We start from the raw sequence: 19,035 nt of genomic DNA, 5'->3' as shown, positions 1-19,035 counted from the left end.
TGCGTTGGATGGTTCAAAACTGTAGCCTTCGAGTGTCAAGAGTCCGTTTCCATGCGTCGCTAAAGACTCTTTCACACGAGCGACTTTCTCGTAAAAATCGACCACCCCAAGAGCGCGAGGCCTTCGTGCCCACGTGGAAGTCAGCAAGCGACAACAACACAAGTGTTTGTATGACTGAAAATGCGGATAAAATACTTTCTGCAACATCCAAAATTTTCGCCGTTTAATATCCGTTGATAACTTGCACTGTCCTTTGGTTCTGAATCTGTAAGTTGTATTACAGAAACTACTTGCAATACGTAATCGATGTACTAGTGTCCTTTTTTTTTACTCTATATAACTGATTGTAATTATTATGAAAATATTATAAATTGCTTGGTATAACCGAGGGAACTTCATTGAAATATATCGATAGCGACGACGAAATGGCAATGACTGTGCCGCCGTTGTTTATCTTTGCGAGCAGAGAGGAGGCGGAGCAGCCTGAGTGATGAACGAGTGCGGAAGTGTTTGTTGGGTGCTGGCGCAGACGCGGTGTGCAGGTGTGCTGGCGCCAGTGTAGGCGCGCCTCACTTGTTAACCCGCGAGTATTGAGAGGAGACGTGGAGGAAGCTGCAGTTCCAACTGTTGCCTGTCTCGTAATCATCCGTGGTTCTGGAGGTTCTCTTCGTACAGCAGCACCTGCAGCAACAATGGCAGATCAGCATTGTCGCTCCCTACGTTCTTCGTCGTCCGCACGGCTACAACACCGTAAGACTGTTGACTCAGAAATATTGTAATGTAGAGGCTTTGCCCAGCAACATTCCTTTCCCAAAGTATGGATAAACCGAATAATAATTTGCAACAGTTAAAACTTGTAGGGCACCTGTATCGTCATTGTCCTCAGACATTATTACCAAGCAGGGTCCCTTTCCTTTCCATGCAATCACCGAGTGTCGTACGAATATGGAAACTGATTATTTACTGCCAGTTTTGCGCATTTGGCACTGACCAGTTTCAATCCAAATTTTCTGCCTCAGTAACAGTTCGTTTTTGTATTGCATGACAGAGGCTACTTAAAGTAAAGTAAATTGCACTGTCAAAACTAATACCTAAAGATATAGCACAAATTACGAGTGCGCAAATTCCTTTATTCTGTATTTAGCTTAGAGAGAGACTTCTGCTGGTTTGGTATGTATTTTATTGTTGTATTTAAAAGTAAAACCAATTGCTCTTTGCGTTCAATATTACAATAAACAAAAGTAAATTGCTCGCCTTTTTCTAAATTTTGCATCACGTTACACTGAGGTTACTGAAAGTTATTTTTTTTACATACAAAAGTTTAAGTTAAGCCAGTCATTTATTTAACTAGTAATTTCAATTGAACGTTACTTTCAAAACATGGTGTTTCAGAATGAGTAACTGCAAACTCAGTGCTTTCTGATTCATTTATTTTCTCGTGAACTGTTGTGCTGTGGAACAGTGTGACAAACGTCTATTGCCACATCTGTGATTATTTGCGTAAAATTCTTTGCCGTTACATTTTTCAAGATTATGCAGAAGCATTGCCCTAGCGGGCTGGCTACCTTTTAATTATCCCTTCTTTTTAACTTACCAGTGTTTTCTCTGTGTTATCACTAATTTTTGTAGTAAACATTACGTAGTACCTTTCTCCAGCCCCGACCCCTCCTGCGAGCGATTGCAATACATTCCACCCATTTCAAATTTATCACCAGATTAAGTTTAGAACAGGTTTCCTCCTGCAGAAGAGTCTGTTGTACACTTTCCTCCAACTAACCGGCGTTATTTCCCTTCGGTAACGATAGCCTGGCTCACTGTAAAATTTCATTAGGCGTATGCGACCACGGTCAGTTATATTGCAATCCAGTAGGCTGATTGGGATTTATAGATTGTGCCGAGACTCCTGCTCTAAATTTTCGAGTATCTTGTACACTGCGCCTGCTCAGAAACAGGGAACTGTGGCGCCGTTTGCTAGCATCGGAAGTTAACCTCATACACTTACTAAAAATAACTAGACCGCTGAATGACCCTAGTGTAGCGCTCCCATATGAAAAGTGCCGTTTGCAGGGCAATGCTTTGATTGCACTTCGTAAATTATTTCAAATATCTGATAAGACGTTGCATACACGATGACTTACGGCATGCAGTTGCAGTTAATAAGGACTTGGCATACTTATTGTTAGAAAAAAGTACGGAAATTAGGTGGCTGGTTCAAGATATATTGCAGATTACGTATATTCGCGTCCAAACCAGTTGAAGGAAAAATACGATAAAATTGTGGAAATTGAGGTGACGTAAAAAATAAAGACTGAAAAACAAGCGCAAACGACAGACGCAGATTATGAGCTAACAAAGTTTGAACAGGAACCGAAAGTGGCAAGCTCAGTGAATGGTAAAATAATCTCACTAACAGATACTTAGTAAGACTCACACAAAAACCTTGAATCGATAACTTGATGCAGTTCCGCTCCTACTTATAAGAAACAGACCGTGTATTCTTCCCGTCATCCGATGCAGACCTAATAAACTAGTGAACTACATTAATTTAAGATAGACTTGATTACTGAGTAGATATTTTGAATTACACATCCCTTTATTTTGTTCTTCGGTTTCCTTTCGTTATCTCTCAAAACCTTCAAATCGTAGGTTAGTTTTCACATTCGTCCCTGCAGATGGTGGCCTTCAGTTCGGAAACAGCTACTTCAATTCTCGGTTGCGGCTTGGTGGGAGCTTGGCTAACCTAGTCTGGTCCACCTCACTCCTAATACAAAGATTGTCGTCTCTTCGTTATCTTTATTGTGTTGCTTGCTTCGTTTTCGTGACACACTGAAAGGTTAGACAAGGTCCTGGCATTTCTTCGTACTAGTGTTCCCCTACAGGAGCAAAATGAAATTTACCTTTTGTGGAGAAAAAGTCTATTCTAAGAATAAATTGGAACGTACTTAATTCAACGTGTTTCAATGAAAAGTACTTTAACACTGAGACAGACAGAATTATTCGACGAGAAAAATAATTTTCGATTTAATTTGGTACTTAGTAAGAAAACGAGATACAGAAGATATGGCAGAAAGACGCTGTTTACTGCATTCCAGACATAGTTTGATGTGTTTGCAGGTACATATTTTCTCGAGAAAATAAATGAACATGTTCTGATATTTCTGGATGACACTTTTCATTTCTTTCAGTTCATAGGAGTGTAGAGAATTTACCACACGACCTTCAACAACAACTTCCGTTATGAACTCTGCTTCCGTCACTAATAAACTGTTATTATTGCTTGTTCCTACATTTTGTTACTACATTTCGATTTTATTGCAAAAAGGATAGTCCATCATAAGCTAGCTTCCACAGTTCGGATGCCAAACCGCACAGCGGACAGTCATAACGCACGTAGTTTTCGTGCTGCCGTGTAACCGTAAACGACCACTCGAAACATACCGTACTCAGAAAAGGAATAACTCGCCAGTAACACTGCAGGAGACTCACTTCTCTCGAGTAGTCACCTGAGACTCTCGATTTTGTGAAAAGGGCTTAAGGGTGCAGTCACTGTCCTAGTTACAGTTGTCCTTGCACATTACCATAGCAACGGCTTCTTAGTTGGTGGAAGACAAGTAGGTAGATGGACTGGATAAGACTTTCGTTTCATCAAGCATAACCAGATGTTCGTTTGTAAGGAGAAGAAACAAAAAAATAAAATGTAAGTCTCATCTTACGACAGTATATAGTGTGTTCATTAGATGTCTGACGTTGTTAGTTTTTTGCTGTCTACCCTTATGTTATATCTGATACCTCAACAGTACATATCAGTCGAAACATCACCGTTCACGCTTGTAAATCCAGCCCAACGGTATCAGTATTCGTAATGTTTTTTTTTTTCGATACTAGTTGATATTCGTCGCTAACCCATCTTCAAAACGTGGTCTCTTACGTGTTATCAGAACCCACTTTCGGTTTATGAAAACTTTTAGACCGCGTCCAGTTCTCCTTGAATGTTCTTCTTCAATATTCGACGTTTCAACAGCGCTACTGGCATTTTCTTCGGGAACTTTGAGGTTTCCATGATCGTTGTTGTAGAGTTCGCGAATTTCTGCTTGGCTCAACTCCATTTTCTGGGATTATTACTTCGCTCATTTTAACTTATGTATATCCCTCCAACACAGTCCACAAAGTTTGGCTGTGGGAATAAGTGGGCTAATCTATCCAACATAAAACCTTCGAAACGACTGAATAAATCCTAAGTTTTGATCTAGGCATCTTAAGCCATTTCCTTCGTAACTAGAGATCACAAACTAACCGAAATTAAACAGAAGATGTATATTTTCCTCTGTCCAGTTCATTGCTACAGCGGGCCCATGGCGTCTACTTTAAGGCTAACAAATTTCGTCATAACATGCATCGAAATTTGTCGGGATCACCTTAGATAGGACACTTTAAATTACAGAACACATTAAGCGAAAATCTGCTAAGATCAGAAGCAGAAATAACATTCCTCATAAGCTCTGTGGTACCAGCTGGCGAACATCAGATATTCTTCGAGCATCGGCATTCGGATTCGTGTACTTATAACACTACTGGTTATTACCGCTTGAGTAAATTCCCGATAACGTTACTCGTGTGATTGGAATAAAAGTCCCGCCATGATAGTTTGTAAATGGAAGAGAATTGCACTGTGTTTCATGATCGGAAAGGTTACGCATTGCTAGGGAGCATTAGTTATACCAGCAGGAATCGAACCATGTTACCCAAGTTGAAAAGTAGTACTATAACCAAGTTAAGCAAAAACGGTCTCCAGCATAATTACGCAAAATCATCTCAATAAAATACACCGTTAATCAAGAAAACTGATTGCTGCATGTGACTTCACTTTAACTTGAATCGTTTTTGTGCATTGGATACGAAACAATAGCACAGTCTATATCATACTTGCATAGTAACTATTCATGAGAAATGCAGATATACGGTACTCTTAAATGTCTTGGCAGCATGTTACCTCTCACTAACTGTCGTTTTCTGTTTGAAAGCATAAATACATAGTGCCACTTATAACAAGCGAGGAGCACTGTTAAGTTTGACAGGAGTTGGCTATAGCACTTTACAAATGCGAGGTAATAACAGAAAATTATCATCCAACTGTAATGCTAATCATTATGATTACTAAATGTTTTCAAATGGAACATGTAAGTCTTTGCACTATGCAGAACACAAGTAAAGTTTGGGGAGCCTGAATCTCATATAATCTTACTAAGTTGTGGCCAGTTATCTTTATAAGAACACAAATTTCTCTAGAATGATTACAGCACTCCATAAAAACAGTTACTGTAAGAATTACTGAACTACTGGCTCAAAAGTGGGTGGGGGCCCAGAAAATGTACTGATTTAAGTACAAATACTTACGATCAGGCATAGTTAAAGTTGCATAAACAAAGGGGAACATTAGAATAGAACCACTATTACAGACCTGCGAAGTACAACATAGTTGTGTTGGCCTTCAAGCTGTAACGGTCTGTAAATATTCCTAATAATCACAATGCATTCTGTTACTTCACTATTGAGCAAATCTTTTAATTATAGTGGGATCTGAACAACATAATTAATCCCTTTTCTTAGGAGTTATTCTTCTGCACTCCTTTAACTGAACAGCTGGTGCACTTCATATAAAGATTATTTAAGCGCTTGAAAAAATTACAGCTCGACGAAAATGGGTAACACTTTTCCAACAGTATTGATTCCGCAGTTCATTAAAATTTGGACACTCTGAATTATTTTGGCACCACGAAGAGGCATCTATCAAAGTAAGTGTTTGAGGACAAATCAGTGTTTTCGACACGAAGTTGAGGTGAAAGCATTTATTATTCGTAATTAAGCAACTTACTGGTCCATGCAAATACGTGATGTACTAAACTTTATTTGTAGTGAAAGTGCTAAGGTGGAAATATTCTGTGCTACAGGTATGACGTCGTGATATATCACTGAGGTGAAATTGCTCTGTAAATTATCTTCCTGGCGCCGTAATTTTATGATTCAAAGCACTCTAATGATAAATCCCATGACGTAATAGCAAATATACATCCACTTCTGAAGGTTCTTTTGACTTTTCTATATGCTGAATCAGTCCTTCCGACAATCATTTCTTATACGATTTCTTCACATTTTTCATGGAGCAACTTCGTCTTAGCTTCCCTGCACTTCCTATTTATTTCATTTTTCAGCGGCTTGTATTTGTGTATTCCTGAATTTCCCTGAGCAGTTTTGTACGTCCTTCTTTCATCGATCGGCTGAAATATTTCTTTTGTTACCCATGTTTTCTTCGCAGTTACCTTCTTCATACCTACGTTTTTCTTTCCAACTTCTGTGATTGCCATTTTTAGATATGTCCATTTCTCGCTAACTGTACTGCCTACTTAGCTATTTCGTATCGCTGTATCTAGAGCCCTAGAAAACATCGAGCTTGCCTCGTCATTGCTTATTACTTCCCTATCCGACTTCTTGGTATTAGGAATCTTCCTGATTTATCTCTTAAACTTCAGCCTACTCTTCGTTACTACTAAATTGTCATCCGAGTCTATACTGCTCCTGGTTAAGCCTTACAATCCAATATCTGATTTCGCAATCTGTGCCTGACCCAATTGATGTTTGGTTTTGTTTGGCGCTCAGCTGTGTAATCATCAACGCCCACAGAAAGTCCCAGTTTTTCACACAGTCCAATATTTTTACTCCGTCCAATTTAGCCACTGCCACGAATGACGATGACGATATAACGAGGACAATACAAACACGCAGTCCCCGGGCAGAGAAAATCACCATCACGGCCTAAAATCGAACCTGGGACCCCCGTGATCTAGAGGCAGCAACTATAGCCAATAGACCACGAGCTGCGGACCCTGACCATGATGTAATCTTACTGAAATCTTCCTCTGTCCCTGTATCACCACAAAAAAATGGCTCTGAGCACTATGCGACTTAACTTCTGAGGTCATCAGTCGCCTAGAACTTAGAACTAATTAAACCTAACTAACCTAAGGACATCGCACACATCAATGCCCGAGACAGGATTCGAACCTGCGACCGTAGCGGTCGCTCGGTTCCAGACTGTAGTGCCTAGAATCGCAAGGCCACTCCGACCGGGTTGTACCACCACATTCCTACTCTCTTCACTGGCCAAATTTTTCCCCTTCAACATCTGGCTCGCTATCCCACGCAAAGTCCTTCCAGTTGTGGATGCAGGTAAGTACTTCTTTCACATTGCAATATTTCCGCAACAAGTTTTAGATTTTAAGGCAGATAGACAGTCATAAATTATCAATGCCTCTTTGACGAAGTATGTCTGAGCTGATGACCGTACACTTAGTAAATGCGGAATATGTAAGCGACCAACAAACAGTGTTATGGTTCATCCAACACCTGCACTCACGCTGTAATGGCGTAAAACAGCAGTTCACTACAAATCGCCGGAGCTCTGCATGAGCATCAAATGCACACGCCTGGAACCCACAGCATACCAGCAGCACACGGCGTGGTGCAGCATGCGGTGTGAGTTGTCGCGGCCTCTGACGAACGTCTTCAATTTTAATGTAAGACGGCTACACGCACACACACACACACACGACGTGCTTTCATTTGATTTTTTGAAGCGGAAAATGTAAGCGACCAACAAACAGCGTTACGGTTCATCCAACACCTGCACTCGCGCTGTAATGGCGTGGAATAGCAGTTCACTACAAATCGCCGGAGCTCTGCATGAGCATCAAATGCACACGCCTGGAACTCACAGCATACCAGCAGCACGCGGCGTGGTGCAGCATGCGGTGTGAAATGTCGCGGCCTCTGACGAACGTCTTCAATTTTAATGTAAGACGGCTACACGCACACACACACACACACACACACGACGTGCTTTTATTTGATTTTTTGAAGCGGAAAATGTAAGCGACCAACAAACAGCGTTACGGTTCATCCACCACCTGCACTCGCGGTGTAATGGCGCTGAATGGCAGTTCACTACAAATCGCCAGATCTCTGCATGAGCATCAAATGCACACGCCTGGAACCCACAGCATACCAGCAGCACGCGGCGTGGTGCAGCATGCGACGTGAGATGCCGCGGCCTCTGACGAATGTCTTCAATTTTAATGTAAGACAGGGACACACACACACACACACACACACACACACACACACACACACGACGTGCTTTTATTTGATTTTTTGAAGCGGAAAAGGTAAGCTACCAACAAACAGCGTTACGGTTCATCCAACACCTGCACTCGTGCTCTAATGGCGTGGAACGGCAGTTCACTACAAATCGCTGGAGCTCTGCATCAGCATCAAATGCACACGCCTGGAACCCACTGCATACCAGCAGCACGCGGCGTGGTGCAGCATGTGGCGTGAGATGCCGCGGCCTCTGACGAACGTCTTCAATTTTAATGTAAGACGGGGACACACACACACACACACACACACACACACACATACGACGTGCTTTTATTTGATTTTTTGAAGCGGAAAATGTAAGCAACCAACAAACAGCGTTACGGTTGATCCAACACCTGCACTCGTGCTGTAATGGCGTGGAACGGCAGTTCACTACTAATCGCTGGAGCTCTGCATGAGCATCAAATGCACACGCCTGGAACCCACAGCATACCAGCAGCACGTGGCGTGGTGCAGCTTGCGGTGTGAGATGCCGCGGCCTCTGACGAACGTCTTCAATTTTAATGTAAGACGGCTACACGCACACACACACTCACATCGTGCTTTTATTTGATTTTTTGAAGCGGAAAAGGTAAGCTACCAACAAACAGCGAAACAGCGTTACGGTTCATCCAACACCTGCACTCGTGCTGTAATGGCGTGGAACGGCAGTTCACTACAAATCGCTGGAGCTCTGCATGAGCATCAAATGCACACGCCTGGAACCCACAGCATACCAGCAGCACGCGGCGTGGTGCAGCATGCGGCGTGAGATGCCGCGGCCTCTGACGAACGTCTTCAATTTTAATGTAAGATGGGGACACACACACACACACACAACGTGCTTTTATTTGATTTTTTGAAGCGGAAAAGGTAAGCTACCAACGAACAGCGTTATGGTTCATCCAACACCTGCACTCGCGCTGTAATGGCGTGGAACGGCAGTTCACTACAAATCGCCGGAGCTCTGTATAAGCGTCAAATGCACATGCCTGGAACTCTCAGCATACCAGAAGCAAGCAGCATGTTGCAGCATGCGGTGTGAGATGCCGCGGCCTCTGATTAACGTCTTCAATTTTAATGTAAGACGGGGACACACACACACACACACACACCCACAAGACGTGCTTTTATTTGATTTTTTGAAGCGGAATATGTAAGCGACCAACAAACAGCGTTACGGTTCATCCAACACCTGCACTCGTGATGTAATGACGTGGAACGGCAGTTCACTACAAATCGCCGGAGCTCTGCATGAGCATCAAATGCACACGCCTGGAACCCACAGCATACCAGCAGCACGCGGCGTGGTGCAGCATGCGGTGTGAGATGCCGCGGCCTCTGACGAACGTCTTCAATTTTAATGTATGACGGACACACACACACACACACACACACACACACACACACACACACTCAAACACGAAGTTTTTTTAATTGATTTTTTGAAGCGGAAAAGGTAAGCAACCAACAAACAGCGTTACGGTTCATCCAACACCTGCACTCGCGCTGTAATGGCGTGGAACGGCAGTTCACTACAAATCGCCAGATCTCTGCATGAGCATCAAATGCACACGCCTGGAACCCACAGCATACCAGCAGCAAGCGGCGTGGTGCAGCATGCGGCGTGAGATGCCGCGGCCTCTGACGAACGTCTTCAATTTTAATGTAAGATGGGGACACACACACACACACACACACACACACACACACACACACACACACACACACACACACACACACACGACGTGCTTTTATTTGATTTTTTGAAGCGGAAAAGGTAAGCTACCAACAAACAGCGTTACGGTTCATCCAACACCTGCACTCGCGCTGTAATGGCGTGGAACGGCAGTTCACTACAAATCGCTGGAGCTCTGCATGAGCATCAAACGCACACGCTGGGAACCCACAGCATACCAGCAGCACGCGGCGTGGTGCAGCATGCGGTGTGAGATGCCGCGGCCTCTGACGAACGTCTTCAATTTTAATGTAAGACAGGGACACACACACACACACACACACACACACACACACGACATGCTTGTATTTGATTTTTTCAAGGGGAAAATGTAAGCAACCAACAAACAGCGTTACGGTTCATCCAACACCTGCACTCGCGCTGTAATGGCGTGGAACGGCAGTTCACTACAAATCGCCAGATCTCTGCATGAGCATCAAATGCACACGCCTGGAACCCACAGCATACCAGCAGCGCGTGGCGTGGTGCAGCATGCGGCGTGAGATGCCGCGGCCTCTGACGGACGTCATCAATTTTAATGTAAGACGGGGACACACACACACACACACACACACACACACACGACGTGCTTTTATTTGATTGTTTGAAGCGGAAAAGGTAAGCTACCAACAAACAGCGTTACGGTTCATCCAACACCTGCATTCGTGCTGTAATTGCGTGGAATGGCAGTTCACTACAAATCGCTGGAGCTCTGCATGAGATCAAATGCACACGCCTGGAACCCACAGCATACCAGCAGCATGCGGCGTGGTGCAGCATGCGACGTGAGATGCCGCGGCCTCTGACGAACGTCTTCAATTTTAATGTAAGACGGACACACACACACACACACACACACAAACACACACACACATACACATGACATGCTTTTACTTGATTTTTTGAAGCGGAAAAGGTAAGCTACCAACAAACAGCGTTACGGTTCATCCAACACCTGCACTCGTGCTGTATTGGCGTGGAACGACAGTTCACTACAAATCGCCGGAGCTCTGCATGAGCATCAAACGCACACGCCTGGAACCCACAGCATACAAGCACTACGCTGCGTGGTGCAGAGTGCGGTGTGAGATGCTGCGGCCTCTGACGAACGTCTTCAATTTTAATGTAAGACGGGGACACACACACACACACACACACACACACACACGACGTTTTTTTATTTGATTTTTTGAAGCGAAAAAGGTAAGCTACCAACAAACAGCGTTACGGTTCATCCAACACCTGCACTCGCGCTGTAATGGCGTGGAACGGCAGTTCACTACAAATCGCCGGAGCTCTGTATAAGCGTCAAATGCACATGCCTGGAACTCTCAGCATACCAGCAGCAAGCGGCATGTTGCAGCATGCGCCGTGAGATGCCGCGGCCTATGATGAACGTCTTCAATTTTAATGTAAGACGGGGACACACACACACACACTCCCACAAAACGTGCTTTTATTTGATTTTTTGAAGCGGAAAATGTAAGCGACCAACAAACAGCGTTACGGTTCATCCAACACCTGCACTCGTGCTGTAATGACGTGGAACGGCAGTTCACTACAAATCACCGGAGCTCTGCATGAGCATCAAATGCACACGCCTGGAACCCACAGCATACCAGCAGCATGCGGCGTGGTGCAGCATGCGGTGTGAGATGCCGCGGCCTCTGACGAGCGTCTTCAATTTTAATGTATGATGGACACACACACACACACACACACACACACACACACACACACACACACACACACACACACACACACACACACACGACGTTTTTTTAATTGATTTTTTGAAGCGGAAAAGGTAAGCAACCAACAAACAGCGTTACGGTTCATCCAACACCTGCACTCGCGCTGTAATGGCGTGGAACGGCAGTTCACTACAAATCGCCAGATCTCTGCATGAGCATCAAATGCACACGCCTGGAACCCACAGCATACCAGCAGCATGCGGCGAGGTGCAGCATGCGGCGTGAGATGCCGCGGCCTCTGACGAACGTCTTCAATTTTAATGTAAGACGGGGACACACACACACACACACACACACGACGTGCTTTTATTTGATTTTTTGAAGCAGAAAAGGTAAGCTACCAACAAACAGCGTTACGGTTCATCCAACACCTGCACTCGCGCTGTAATGGCGTGGAACGGCAGTTCACTACAAATCGCTGGAGCTCTGCATGAGCATCAAACGCACACGCCGGGAACCTACAGCATACCAGCAGCACGCGGCGTGGTGCAGCATGCGGTGTGAAACGCCGCGGCCTCTGACGAACGTCTTCAATTTTAATGTAAGACAGGGACACACACACACACACACACACACACACACACACACACACACACACACACACACACACACACACACACACACACACACACACACGACATGCTTGTATTTGATTTATTGAGGCGGAAAATGTAAGCAACCAACAAACAGCGTTACGGTTCATCCAACACCTGCACTCGCGCTGTAATGGCGTGGAATGGCAGTTCACTACAAATCGCCGGAGCTCTGCAAAAGCATCAAATGCACATGCCTGGAACTCACAGCATACCAGCAGCAAGCGGCATGTTGCAGCATGCGCCGTGAGATGCCGCGGCCTCTGATGAACGTCTTCAATTTTAATGTAAGACGGGGACACACACACACACACCCACACGACGTGCTTTTATTTGATTTTTTGAAGTGGAAAATGTAAGAGACCAACAAACAGTGTTACGGTTCATCCAACACCTGCACTCGCGCTGTAATGGCGTGGAACGGCAGTTCACTACAAATCGCCAGATCTCTGCATGAGCATCAAATGCACACGCCTGGAACCCACAGCATACCAGCAGCGCGTGGCGTGGTGCAGCATGCGGCGTGAGATGCCGCGGCCTCTGACGAACGTCATCAATTTTTATGTAAGACGGGGACACACACACGACGTGCTTTTATTTGATTGTTTGAAGCGGAAAAGGTAAGCTACCAACAAACAGCGTTACGGTTCATCCAACACCTGCATTCGTGCTGTAATGGCGTGGAATGGCAGTTCACTACAAATCGCTGGAGCTCTGCATGAGATCAAATGCACACACCTGGAACCCACAGCATACCAGCAGCATGCGGCGTGGTGCAGCATGCGACGTGAGATGCCGCGGCCTCTGACGAACGTCTTCAATTTTAATGTAAGACGGGGACACACACACACACACACACACACATGACATGCTTTTATTTGATTTTTTGAAGCGGAAAAGGTAAGCTACCAACAAACAGCGTTACGGTTCATCCAACACCTGCACTCGTGCTATAATGGCGTGGAACGACAGTTCACTACAAATCGCCGGAGCTCTGCATGAGCATCAGATGCACACGCCTGGATCCCACGGCATACCAGCAGCACGCGGCGTGGTGCAGCATGCGGCGTGAGATGCCGCGGCCTCTGACGAACATCTTCAATTTTAATGTAAGACGGGGACACACACACACACACACACACACACACGACGTGCTTTTCTTTGATTTTTTGAAGTGGAAAAATTAAGCGACCAACAAACAGCGTTACGGTTCATCCAACACCTGCACTCGCGCTGTAATGGCGTGGAACGGCAGTTCACTACAAATCGCCGGAGCTCTGCATGAGCATCAATGCACACGCCTTGAACCCACAGCATACCAGCAGCATGCGGCGTGGTGCAGCAAGCGGCATGAGATGCCGCGGCCTCTGACGAACGTCTTCAATTTTAATGTAAGATGGACACACGCACACACACACACACACACACACACACACACACGACGTGCTTTTATTTGATTTTTTGAAGTGGAAAATGTAAGCGACCAACAAACAGCGTTACGGTTCATCCAACACCTGCACTCGCGCTGTAATGGCGTGGAACGGCAGTTCACTACAAATCGCCAGATCTCTGCATGAGCATCAAATGCACATGCCTGGAACCCACAGCATACCAGCAGCACGTGGCGTGGTGCTGCATGCGGCGTGAGATGCCGCGGCCTCAGACAAACGTCTTCAATTTTAATGTAAGTTGGGTAACCACACACACACACACACACACACACACACGACGTGCTTTTATTTGATTTTTTGAAGCGGAATAGGTAAGCTACCAACAAACAGCGTTACGGTTCGTCCAACACCTGCACTCGTGCTGTAATGGCGTGGAACGGCAGTTCACTACAAATCGCCGGAGCTCTGCATGAGCATCAAACGCACACGCCTGGAACCCACAGCATACAAGCACTACGCGGCGTGGTGCAGCGTGTGGTGTGAGATGCTGCGGCCTCTGACGAACGTCTTCAATTTTAATGTAAGACGGGAACACACACACACACACACACACACACACACACACACACACACACAACGTGCTTTTATTTGATTTTTTGAAGCGGAAAAGGTAAGCTACCAACAAACAGCGTTACGGTTCATCCAACACCTGCACTCGTGCTGTAATGGCGTGGAACGGCAGTTCACTACAAATCGCTGGAGCTCTGCATGAGCATCAAATGCAAACGCCTGGAACCCACAGCATACCACCAGCATGCGGCGTGGTGCAGCATGTGGCGTGAGATGCCGCGGCCTCTGACGAACGTCTTCAATTTTAATGTAAGACGGACACACACACACACACACACACACACACACACACACGACGTGCTTTTATTTGATTTTCTGAAGCGGAAAAGGTAAGCTACCAACAAACAGCGTTACGGTTCATCCAACACCTGCACTCGCGCTGTAATGGCGTGGAACGGCAGGTCACTACAAATCGCTGGAGCTCTGCATGAGCATCAAATGCACACGCCTGGAACCCACAGCATACCAGCAGCACGCGGCGTGGTGCAGCATGCGGCGTGAAATGCCGCGGCCTCTGACGAACGTCTTCAATTTTAATGTAAGACGGGGACACACACACACACGACGTGCTTTTATTTGATTTTTTGAAGCGGAAAAGGTAAGCTACCAACAAACAGCGTTACGGTTCATCCAACACCTGCACTCGTGCTGTAATGGCGTGGAATGGCAGTTCACTACAAATCGCCGGAGCTCTGCATGAGCATCAAACGCACTCGCCTGGAACCCACAGCATACCAGCAGCACGCGGCGTGGTGCAGCATGCGGCGTGAGATGCCGCGGCCTATGACGAACGTCTTCATTTTTAATGTGAGACGGACACACACACACACACACACACACGCACACACACACACACGCACACACACACACACGACGTGCTTTTATTTGATTTTTTGAAGCGGAAAAGGTAAGCTACCAACAAACAGCGTTACGGTTCATCCAACACCTGCACTCGCGCTGTAATGGTGTGGAACGGCAGTTCACTACAAATCGCTGGAGCTCTGCATGTGCATCAAATGCACACGCCTGGAACCCACAGCATACCAGCAGCACGCGGCGTGGTGCAGCATGCGGCGTGAGATGCCGCGGCCTCTGACGAACGTCTTCAATTTTAATGTAAGACGGACACACACACACACACACACACACACACACACACACACACACACACACACACACACACACACGACGTGCTTTTATTTGATTTTTTGAAGCGGAAAAGGTAAGCTACCAACAAACAACGTTACGGTTCATCCAACACCTGCACTCGTGCTGTAATGGCGTGGAATGGCAGTTCACTACAAATCGCTGGAGCTCTGCATGAGCATCAAATGCACACACCTGGAACCCACAGCATACCAGCAGCACGCGGCGTGGTGCAGCAAGCGGCGTGAGATGCCGCGGCCTCTGACGAACGTCTTCAATTTTAATATAATACGGGGACACACACACACACACACACACACACACACACACACACACACGACGTGCTTTTATTTGATTTTTTGTAGTGGAAAATGTAAGCGACCAACGAACAGCATTACGGTTCATCCAACACCTGCACTCGTGCTGTAATGGCGTGGAACGGCAGTTCACTACAAATCGCCGGAGCTCTGCATGAGCATCAAATGCACACGCCTGGAACCCACAGCATACCACCAGCATGCGGCGTGGTGCAGCATGCGGCGTGAGATGCCGCGGCCTCTGACGAACGTCTTCAATTTTAATGTAAGACGGACACACACACACACACACACGACGTGCTTTTATTTGATTTTTTGAAGAGGAAAAGGTAAGCTACCAACTAACAGCGTTGCGGTTCATCCAACACCTGCATTCGCGCTGTAATGGCGTGGAACGGCAGGTCACTACAAATCGCTGGAGCTCTGTATAAGCATCAAATGCACACGCCTGGAACCCACAGCATACCAGCAGCGCGCGGCGTGGTGCAGCATGCGGCGTGAGATGCCGCGGCCTCTGACGAACGTCTTCTATTTTAATGTAAGACGGGGACACACACACACACACGCACACACACACGACGTGCTTTTATTTGATTTTTTGAAGCGGAAAAGGTAAGCTACCAACAAACAGCGTTACGGTTCATCCAACACCTGCACTCGTGCTGTAATGGCGTGGAACGGCAGTTCACTACAAATCCCAGGAGCTCTGCATGAGCATCAAATGCACACGCCTGGAACCCACAGCATACCAGCAGCACGCGGCGTGGTGCAGCATGCGGCGTGAGATGCCGCGGCCTCTGACGAACATCTTCAATTTTAATGTAAGACGGGGACACACACACACACACACACACACGACGTGCTTTTATTTGATTTTTTGAAGTGGAAAATGTAAGCGACCAACAAACAGCGTTACAGTTCATCCTACACCTGCACTCGTGCTGTAATGGCGTGGAACGGCAGTTCACTGCAAATCGCCGGAGCTCTGCATGAGCATCAAATACACACGCCTGGAACCCACAGCATACCAGCAGCATGCGGCGTGGTGTAGCATGCGGCTTGAGATGCCGCGGCCTCTGACGAACGTCTTCAATTTTAATGTAAGACGGGTACACGCACACACACACACGACGTGCTTTTATTTGATTTTTTGAAGCCGTGACTAGTAGACATCATAGCGCCCCGGGCCCGTGAGCTATGTTTTGCAACGTGATGATGAAAGCATTGTTCCTCGAAACACGTTGTTGAATTGTGTGTACGACAAGAATTACGGCTTATCGCTGCTAGTTATTGAGCCATAGTAATGTTATCTTTGAAAAGCGCGCCGCAGAGCGTAGCGTGAAGCAGTCGCCCTCCATTTTCTGGCGGAGGCGCCGTTGTCGCAATTGATGGTTTCGGTTTCTCCCTCCAGCGGGAAAGGGGAAAAGTGGGCTGTTCGCGTGGGTCTAAGAAGTGGCTGTATGGTCTCTCGTGGAGAGTTGGCAGTCGGGGCATGAAGAAGCGACTTCTCTGCCGGTGCTGGAGGGACACCACGCAGACCGCGGCATCAGCGTAAGCGACGCGAGCAGCGGCTCCGTGGTATGGGGCGCTAACTGCTCGTCGCGAAAGGAATCTTCCTGAGCGTGGGTCCGCAAGGGGCCTAATTTGCAGTTCGGCCGGATGCTGTCGACCGGCGATGAGGTTCTGAAAATCGGCGCGCCTTCCTGCGCGTCCGTTGGAACGGCTGGCAGCGGGCGGCTCGGCAGAGTATTTGGAGGTGCTGCGTCGGTTCAGTCCTGGGAGTCGTAACGCACCAGAAGTTGAGAATTGATTGTTAACAGATTTTATGAAGTTTAATTGAATTCAGTTTACTTATTCTTGTTAATTATACCAGCCGTATTTTTTGGGGGGTTTCCCGCCATTCATTCTCGTCTGCCCTCCCGCGGGAAGGTGGTAATATTAGAAAGGATGCTCCGTTTGTCCCCTTTTGAGGGCGAAAGGAGGGGAGTCAGAGTAAATCTGTGGTTCGGATTGCTTCTTTCCCCTCCCAGCTTACCTACGGGTTTATTGGGCTGTTAGCCTCTGCCACGTCTGTGAAAGTCTAAAGCACCAATGGCTGTACTGTTTAAAACTCAGGGCACTAAGACCTGATCCACACCCTCGCCTGCCATAACTAGTATTACTAGACTGACGTGTAAAAGGTACTCCAAGAAAGAAAAATTTCCTCTTGCTTCGCCGTAAGAACTAGTCAATTGTATAACGAATTCCTGTTCATCTGGAAGCTGTAACTTACGTAAATTTGTGTTTATGTATACTTGGTTATAATAAGCAAGGTTGTTAATGTACGCCGTAGTGGATTTTTTATATCGTTGCTAGTCAGCAAAAACTGTTCAAATTGGCTCAAATGGCTCTGAGCACTATGGGACTTAACTTCTAAGGTCATCAGTCCCCTACAACTTAGAACTACTTAAACCTAACCAACCTAAGGACATCACACGCATCCATGCCCGAGGCAGGATTCGAACCTGCGACCGTAGCGGTCGCGCGGTTCCAGACTGTAGCGCCTAGAATCACTCGGCCACCCCGGCCGGCGCAAAAACTGTTGTGTGTTTTTCCAATTCCTTACCTTTTAAGGCTTTTTCTCAACGTGCTTAAGTGTTTTATACAGATACTTGTTTATTAGTGTGTTTTCTAGCCATGCAAAAGTTTGCGATTTCATTACGGGTAGAAACTGTTGCCTTGAAAGGAGGATGTTGTAAAAGTTCGCAAGTCCTACCTGGCGAGCGTATGTGTTATCCGTAAGTTAACGGGCGGAAATTTGTAAAATTTGTTTCTTTATATATTTTGGAAACAATTTTATTAACTGTGAGTTCCCCCCCCCCCCCCCCCCCCCATGTGCATGACTCGCGCGTTTTGTTTTTTCTATTTTGAGAACTTTTGTAAACACGGTTGTCTTTATATGTTACAGACAAGTTAGATTCTGCGCCATTTAATCAATGGAGTGAAATTCAACTGTTATTTAGCTGAGCTTGAAATATTATACAGCGTAGCGTTGTATATGTTAAATTGCTTGCCTGTACTTGCCTTAAACTGGCGTGAAAATTTTTATGATAATTTAATGATTTAAAAGTCCTTTCCTATCGTAAATTGTGCCTTATTTGTTAAATGATTGTTGCTTTTTTTAATATCGTAAAGTCTTGCACCAAATTTGAATAAAGAGTGTTACACAAAATTATGTGTAATTTCGCCAATTATTCCTTGGCACCTACTTCCACTTCACATTTTGTGTATTGA

Source organism: Schistocerca cancellata, chromosome 5 (genome assembly GCF_023864275.1).
Source record: "Schistocerca cancellata isolate TAMUIC-IGC-003103 chromosome 5, iqSchCanc2.1, whole genome shotgun sequence".
Taxonomy (NCBI): Eukaryota; Metazoa; Arthropoda; class Insecta; order Orthoptera; family Acrididae; genus Schistocerca; species Schistocerca cancellata.
Note: the sequence above shows the minus strand (reverse complement) of the source record.